Below are 8,736 nucleotides of genomic sequence, written 5' to 3' on the forward strand. Positions count from 1 at the left end.
TTGACCCGGCTCCAAGTACAGTTTAAATTAGTGATCTGTATTAAAGCGAACAGCGGCCGACCAAGATGCGAAAGCAAACAGCGGCCGACCAAGATGCGAAAGCAAACAGCGGCCGACCAAGATGCGAAAGCAAACAGCGGCCGACCAAGATGCGAAAGCAAACAGCGGCCGACCAAGATGCGAAAGCAAACAGCGGCCGACCAAGATGCGAAAGCAAACAGCGGCCGACCAAGATGCGAAAGCAAACAGCGGCCGACCAAGATGCGAAAGCAAACAGCGGCCGACCAAGATGCGAAAGCAAACAGCGGCCGACCAAGATGCGAAAGCAAACAGCGGCCGACCAAGATGCGAAAGCAAACAGCGGCCGACCAAGATGCGAAAGCAAACAGCGGCCGACCAAGATGCGAAAGCAAACAGCGGCCGACCAAGATGCGAAAGCAAACAGCGGCCGACCAAGATGCGAAAGCAAACAGCGGCCGACCAAGATGCGAAAGCAAACAGCGGCCGACCAAGATGCGAAAGCAAACAGCGGCCGACCAAGATGCGAAAGCAAACAGCGGCCGACCAAGATGCGAAAGCAAACAGCGGCCGACCAAGATGCGAAAGCAAACAGCGGCCGACCAAGATGCGAAAGCAAACAGCGGCCGACCAAGATGCGAAAGCAAACAGCGGCCGACCAAGATGCGAAAGCAAACAGCGGCCGACCAAGATGCGAAAGCAAACAGCGGCCGACCAAGATGCGAAAGCAAACAGCGGCCGACCAAGATGCGAAAGCAAACAGCGGCCGACCAAGATGCGAAAGCAAACAGCGGCCGACCAAGATGCGAAAGCAAACAGCGGCCGACCAAGATGCGAAAGCAAACAGCGGCCGACCAAGATGCGAAAGCAAACAGCGGCCGACCAAGATGCGAAAGCAAACAGCGGCCGACCAAGATGCGAAAGCAAACAGCGGCCGACCAAGATGCGAAAGCAAACAGCGGCCGACCAAGATGCGAAAGCAAACAGCGGCCGACCAATTCAACCTCCCCCGCTGTTTTTACATTTTAAATTGTGGGGGTTTTTTTTCACGAACTGATAACCTTAGTTCACGGATGCGCATCATACGTAAATATAGCTGTTTTGTTCCAAATAGTCACTTTTTTTTTTTCTTTTCTTCAAAAGACTAAAAATAAATTCCCCCTAAATAATTTGATCAAATTGCCCTTTTTCCCCTCAAAAGAAAAAACATTTTATGGCTTCACAAACATCTTGCATTGGTGGCCTCAACTTTGGGAATTCTATAAAAAAAAAAAAAAAAGAAAAAAAAAAAAAGGGAGTGCAACAACAAAAAAGTTCAGCAAAAGCAGTTTTGGCTACAGCTGTTTTACTGCTAAGACATCAGGTTTTGGCTGCAGTAAAAAAAAAAAAAAAAAAAACAACCAGCAGTAGAAGTGTAATGTGTGAATACAGCCTTATATTGCTGAATGCCAGTAGAAAGATATCTTCCTTAAAGAAGCACTGCCATCATGGTAGGTATCTTAATATATTGCAATCATTATAGGATATGGCACTGTGCACTTACAATTGCTCGTCTTGTGTTTCTACCCAGCTAATTGTTCAGTATTTAAAAACAGGAAGTCTCATGTGCCTGCATTTATCATTCCCCTCTTTTTGGGTATGTGCAGATGATCAGGAATTGGCTTTGGACGCAGTGCATGTTTTCCTGAGTCCAAAGCGCTGTCGGCTATTGAAGGCAGGTGATTCTGCATGTGTTCACTGAACTTTGCGGATTCACCGCGTCCAATACATTGTATGGGTATGCGATCCCCCGCAAGAAAAACAGACATGCTGCGATCTGCAGAGACGTACCACATGTCCGTCTCCACAGGTGAGCCGAGGGCATCTGTGCACACATCGTGGGCATTGGATTTTTTAAATCCCATCCACTATCCTGTAACATCTGGACGCTGCACAAGTATGCAGCGTCCAACCTGCAGCGTCCACTGATCATGTGCACCTACCTAACTCCTGACCCAGCTGCTCCCTCCTCCCCCTGCCAGGGATTTTTGCAGTAACTTATGACTCATGCAGGGAAAAATGACCTCCTGATTCTACATAGAGCTGAGAAGGAATTAGCTAGCCAGTCGATGTCAGACCTATTAGAAAAGAGAAGAATTAACTGGGTAGAAAGGCAAAAAGAGCAATTGTAGGTATACAGTGCTATATAATAGGAGGACTGCAATATATTAAGAGGATAATAACTGTGAAGGGAGGAGGAGGGCTTCTTTAAGAATGAGCCGTGAACTGGGCGAGAAAAGTTTCCAGTTAAATGAGCTTTGTTATTTTTCCTGAAAATCCTCTGTCTACATAAGACAAAACAATGGAGTCCAAAGATAACATCTGTCATATGCGGAAAGACGATTTGTTTCCAGAGATATCTGCTATATGTAGACGAGCAGTTCTAGCTGTGATTTGGGAAGTAAATGCTTTGTACCAGGAGGATTGTGAGCTCATGTTACATCTATACAGGACTTGTACAGGACGGATACATCCACAGACTTCTATATTTACATCCCGCACATGTATGAAGGAGGAAATACAAGGTGCGCAGACATTCTGGTGGAGGCCAATAAACACTAAGAATACACAGCATCTACTGCACTGTCATGTTATGTCCACGCACAATACAGTGAAGAAAAGCCGAGCCGGGAACCTACGTCAGAAGGAATACAAACATGTCCGTGACAATAACACCTGCTTTACTCAGCGTGCACGCACATCACCTGCCTGTACAAGCAGGAAAAATGGGTCAAGCTGCAGAAAACAAAAACCAAAACTGCATCACTAATAATATTATTAAGAACAACTAACAGGGTAAGTGTGAAGGGGATGGCTAGACGGCTGAATGTGATACGGCACGTAAGGATAACGCTCAGCAATACGGTTTTGAGAGAAGAAAAAAATAAAATAAAAATAAATAATAGCCGCCTAGGTACAGTGGGAGAATGCTGGTACATGTAGGCAGCGGGCGTTTGGCGCTGCTCTGGGCGTCGTCTGTGCCATACAGCCGTTGCCTACATGTACCAGCATTCTCCTGCTGTACCTTGGCAGCTTTTTTTTTTTATCCAAATAAAGATACAAAACACTATGTAAATGTAGTTGTTAGCCAAAAAGGTGTGATGCTCAACTTTCTTGCTGACTAACAAAGCTAGATTTACATAAAGGGTATAAAAAAAAAAAAAAAAAAAAAAAAGCATAATCCGCTACCATATCTCAGCAAGATACAAAATGGCACATCCTCTTTAAAATGGGAGGATTTCCATATCAATTATTCCCTCTGCACCCAAGTATTCCTGGCCACCTGCTGCAATGCAGCTCCATTTAAAGGGAAACTCTGTAGGATCAACCCTCCTAAGCCATCTATATGGGCATGTAGGTCACAGGAAGCTGAATAAAATGACACCTAGATATCTGCGATCCGATGTCTTATTCTAGAGAAATCCACTGGTTTTTTTATATGTAAATAAGCTGTTAAGATCTATGGGCCGGACATAGATCTCACTGAGAATCTGCCTCCAGAGCTTATTATAAATAAAAAGGGGGTATAACCAGTGCAAGACATGTAGATCAGGAGAGCAGACTGTCAGTCATTACATGTCTCCCACTCCTAACGCCCTCTGTCATTTATAATATGCTTTAGAAGAAGATTGTCAGGGAGATCTATGTCCGGCCCATAGATCTTAACAGCTCATTTACATATTAAGAAAAACGTGGAATAAGACATCAGATTGCAGATATCATTTTATTCAGCTTCCTATCACCTGCATGCCCATATAGATGGTTTAGGAGGGTTCATCCCACTGACACATTCAATGTAAGTGGATGAAGCCAAGTGTATTTCCCTGCACAGCCACATGGCCAGAGGGGTCACTGTGGAGGGGAAAAACCTGAAGAGAACGCAGTGCTGAAATGTGTGGGGGCTATGGAAATCAGACCCTTAACTAACATTTTCAAAACATATCCTCACATACTGGACACCCGTCACTCTTTTCAGAGTCCCTCACTAATATTCTGGCTTCCTCCTCTGAGGGATGGGGGAGGAAAACATGAGGTGACCGCTGCTGCCAATCCGTAACATGTTCTGTGTGAGCCAAACTCAGGCCACGTTCAGTATTCAACATCAATATTTGGAACCCAAAAACACGAGCGGAGCAGAGACGTATAATAGAAACACGACGTATAATAGAAGCACATCACCACTCCTGGGATTTGGCTTACAAACACTGATGTAAAATACGGATCGTGTGAACGCGGCCGGATTGGATGCAGTGGTCACCAGATAGCCACACTCCCCATTGGGAAAGGAAGCCAGGGGAAAGCAGCAGCAGGATGGGGCGGGGGTCAGCATTTCCTAGCTATATGCCACAACTTACTGAGATGGAAATATTCAACCTCGGACTCTACCTGCGATGTGACAAGTCTCAGCAGATCATTGCATTTGGAAAGCAGGAAGAAAAAAAAAAAAAAAAAAAAAAAACGCAACTACAAAGACATCTTGTAAATCCAAAATCTTTGTGCAATTTGTCTCCAACTTGTGGTAGCGCCACTTTTTTATTAATGTGCAGTTTCACACATGCAACAAATAACCAAAAATCCAGCAGGTTTGGATTCTTCAGTGTCATGGTTGTATACACTGTCAATCATTAATTATGCTTCCTTATATAGCGCCATCATATATTATGATCGCTGTCCCCATCGGGGCTCACAATCTACATTCCCTATCTGTATTTGGAGTGTGGGAGGAAACCGGAGAACACGGAGAGAACATACAAACTCCTTGCACATGTTGACCTTGGTGGGATTTAATCAAACCACTGAGCCACCGTGCTGTGCTAACCACTGAGCCACCGTGCTCCCCATATCATTGGATACAATGTCACAATGCAAACGTTATAAAGTAACCCAAGTCACAGTGTAGCCATATAGATAGATACTCACTAGGCAAATGCTGAATAAAATCAAGCACTAAAGTAAAGGACCTCACACCTAACAAAACAGCGTGCCGTCATCTAGGACAGAGACTGAGGGTGAAATTAACGCAGGCGGAGGTCAGGCGAGGACGTCATCACTGACTACACGTGACGTCACCAGTTACAGGATGCCCCATGGGTCGGAGCAGCAGTGAGGTGGAGAACTAGTAAACCACAATGTCATGAGCGTCACACAAAGGAAAGGGGCAGACACTAGGACTAGCAACAGGAGAGAACTAGAGAGAAGAGAGGAGGAGGGGAGGCCAACCAAAGAGAGAGGGAAGGGGGGGGGGGGAAGAGGCCAAGCAACCAAAGAGAGAGAGGGAAGAGGAGGGGGACGAGGGGGACGAGGGGCCAACCAAAGAGAAGGAAGAGGAGGGGGTGGGGGGCAACCAGAGAAAAGGAAGAGGAGGGGGTGGGGGGCAACCAGAGAAAAGGAAGAGGAGGGGGTGGGGGGCAACCAGAGAAAAGGAAGAGGAGGGGGTGGGGGGCAACCAGAGAAAAGGAAGAGGAGGGGGTGGGGGGCAACCAGAGAAAAGGAAGAGGAGGGGGTGGGGGGCAACCAGAGAAAAGGAAGAGGAGGGGGTGGGGGGCAACCAGAGAAAAGGAAGAGGAGGGGGTGGGGGGCAACCAGAGAAAAGGAAGAGGAGGGGGGGAAGCCAACCAGAGAAAAGGAAGAGGGGGGGGAGGCCAACCAGAGAGAAGGAAGAGGAGGGGGGGGGGAGGCCAACCAGAGAGAAGAGAGGAGGAGGGGAGGCCAACCAAAGAGAGAGGGAGGGAGGGGGGGGGGGGGGGGAGGCCAAGCAACTAAAGAGAGAGAGGGAAGAGGAGGAGGAAGAGGGGGGCAACCAACCAAAGAGGGAGGAGGGAGAGGGGGGAGAGGAGGGGGGCCAACCAGAGAGAGGGAAGAGGGGGGGGGAGGCCAACCAAAGAGAAGGAAGAGGAGGAGGGGGGGGGGAGGCCAACCAAAGAGAAGGAGGAGGAGGAGGAGGGGGGGGGGGGGGGAGGCCAACCAAAGAGAAGGGGGAGGAGGAGGAGGGGGGGGGGGGAGGCCAACCAAAGAGAAGGGGGAGGAGGAGGAGGGGGGGGGGGGAGGCCAACCAAAGAGAAGGGGGAGGAGGAGGAGGGGGGGGGGGGAGGCCAACCAAAGAGAAGGGGGAGGAGGAGGAGGGGGGGGGGGGAGGCCAACCAAAGAGAAGGGGGAGGAGGAGGAGGGGGGGAGGCCAACCAAAGAGAAGGGGGAGGAGGAGGAGGGGGGGGGGGGGAGGCCAACGGAGGAGGAGGAGGAGGGGGGGGGGGGGAGGCCAACCAAAGAGAAGGGGGAGGAGGAGGAGGGGGGGGGGGGGAGGCCAACGGAGGAGGAGGAGGAGGAGGAGGAGGAGGAGGAGGAGGAGGAGGAGGAGGAGGAGGAGGAGGAGGAGGAGGAGGAGGAGGAGGAGGAGGAGGAGGAGGAGGAGGAGGAGGAGGAGGAGGAGGAGGAGGAGGAGGAGGAGGAGGAGGAGGAGGAGGAGAGGCCAACCAGAGAAAAGGAAGAGGAGGGGGGGGGAGGCCAACCAGAGAGAAGGAAGAGGAGGGGGGGGGAGGCCAACCAGAGAGAAGGAAGAGGAGGGGGGGGGAGGCCAACCAGAGAAAAGGAAGAGGAGGAGGGGGGGGGGAGGCCAACCAGAGAAAAGGAAGAGGAGGAGGGGGGGGGGGGAGGCCAACCAGAGAAAAGGAAGAGGAGGAGGGGGGGGGCCCAACCAGAGAAAAGGAAGAGGAGGGGGGGGGGGAGGCCAACCAGAGAAAAGGAAGAGGAGGGGGGGGGAGGCCAACCAGAGAAAAGCAAGAGGAGGGGGGGGGGAGGCCAACCAGAGAAAAGCAAGAGGAGGGGGGGGGGGGGGAGGCCAACCAGAGAGAGGGAAGAGGAGGGGGGGGGGAGAGAGGGAAGAGGAGGGGGGGGGAGGGAAGAGGAGGGGGGAGGGAAGAGGAGGGGGGGGGGGAGGGAAGAGGAGGGGGGGGGGGGAGGGAAGAGGAGGGGGGGGGGGAGGGAAGAGGAGGGGGGGGGGGGAGGGAAGAGGAGGGGGGGGGAGGGAAGAGGAGGGGGGGGGAGGGAAGAGGAGGGGGGGGGAGGGAAGAGGAGGGGGGGGGAGGGAAGAGGAGGGGGGGGGAGGGAAGAGGAGGGGGGGGGAGGGAAGAGGAGGGGGGGAGGGAAGAGGAGGGGGGGGGAGGGAAGAGGAGGGGGGGGGAGGGAAGAGGAGGGGGGGGGAGGGAAGAGGAGGGGGGGGGGAGGGAAGAGGAGGGGGGGGGAGGGAAGAGGAGGGGGGGGAGGGAAGAGGAGGGGGGGGGAGGGAAGAGGAGGGGGGGGAGGGAAGAGGAGGGGGGGGAGGGAAGAGGAGGGGGGGGAGGGAAGAGGAGGGGGGGGGAGGGAAGAGGAGGGGGGGGGAGGGAAGAGGAGGGGGGGGGAGGGAAGAGGAGGGGGGGGGGAGGGAAGAGGAGGGGGGGGAGGGAAGAGGAGGGGGGGGAGGGAAGAGGAGGGGGGAGGGAAGAGGAGGGGGGAGGGAAGAGGAGGGGGGGGGGAGGGAAGAGGAGGGGGGGGGGGGGAAGAGGAGGGGGGGAGGGAAGAGGAGGGGGGGGAGGAAGAGGAGGGGGGGGAGGCCAACCAGAGAAAAGGAAGAGGAGGGGGGGGGGAGGCCAACCAGAGAAAAGCAAGAGGAGGGGGGGGGGGGAGGCCAACCAGAGAGAGGGAAGAGGAGGGGGGGGGGGAAGAGAGGGAAGAGGAGGGGGGGGAGGGAAGAGGAGGGGGGGGGAGGGAAGAGGAGGGGGGGGGAGGGAAGAGGAGGGGGGGGAGGGAAGAGGAGGGGGGGGGAGGGAAGAGGAGGGGGGGGAGGGAAGAGGAGGGGGGGGGGAGGGAAGAGGAGGGGGGGGAGGGAAGAGGAGGGGGGGGGGGAGGGAGGAGGAGGGGGGGGGAGGGAAGAGGAGGGGGGGGAGGGAAGAGGAGGGGGGGGGGAGGGAAGAGGAGGGGGGGGAGGGAAGAGGAGGGGGGGGAGGCCAACCAGAGAGAAGGAAGAGGGGGGGGGGGAGGGAAGAGGAGGGGGGGGGGAGGCCAACCAGAGAGAAGGAAGAGGGAAGAGGGGGAGAGAGGGGAGAGAGGGAGAAGAGGGGAGAGGAGAGAGGGGAGAGGGAGGAGAGGGGAGAGGCCAACTAGAGAGAGGGGAGAGCTCGCCGCGCGGGTGGACGTTCCATCTCTGGGTCAGACGTAACCGCTCCGGCAGCTGATAGGAAAGTTTCCGCTCACACCGCCGCTTCCGTCCCGACCAGTGTGCAGACTCCGCCGTTATTCCTCGCTCGCTTACCGTTACTGAGGTAGTACTCGGCGCCTGTCAGCGTTTCTCAGCAGTTACAGGAGCGCCGGGAGCAGACGCTTCTTTTCCGTTCGCTTCTCGTCTTCCAACTGAAGCTTTTGTTGTTGTACAACTCAGTTTGCAAACAGCTGATCGGGTCGTGACGTCGCCTGGACCGTTGACCAATCAGATGCAGCGGGCGGGCTGTCGTTAACGCACGTGACTCGAGCGGCGAGGCTCATACACAAGCGGAGCTGTCAATCATTGCGGAGCCGAGAGGGCAAGTCCGGACAGAGGACTGAGAGCGGGGTCAGGAGGACGGACAGTGGGGGTCGGGAGAGCTGAGACGGGGGTCGGGAGGGCTGAGACGGGGGTTGGGAGGACGGACAGTGGGGGTCGGGAGAGCA

General features: G+C 54.1%; 1 protein-coding gene across 1 annotated transcript in view; it reads right to left on the reverse strand.

Annotated features, from left to right (window-relative positions):
* The window catches only part of TP53INP1 (tumor protein p53 inducible nuclear protein 1), a 29,458-nt gene extending 20,945 nt beyond the window's left edge, over positions 1 to 8,513 (reverse strand). Inside the window, exon 1 of the mRNA XM_077270944.1 lies at positions 8,342 to 8,513. The gene's annotated coding sequence lies outside the window, so the exon portion shown is untranslated. The remainder of the gene's footprint in view (positions 1 to 8,341) is intronic.
* Between the last annotated feature and the right edge of the window lie 223 nt (positions 8,514 to 8,736).

This window comes from Ranitomeya variabilis, chromosome 6, assembly GCF_051348905.1.
Source record: "Ranitomeya variabilis isolate aRanVar5 chromosome 6, aRanVar5.hap1, whole genome shotgun sequence".
NCBI classification, from domain to species: Eukaryota; Metazoa; Chordata; class Amphibia; order Anura; family Dendrobatidae; genus Ranitomeya; species Ranitomeya variabilis.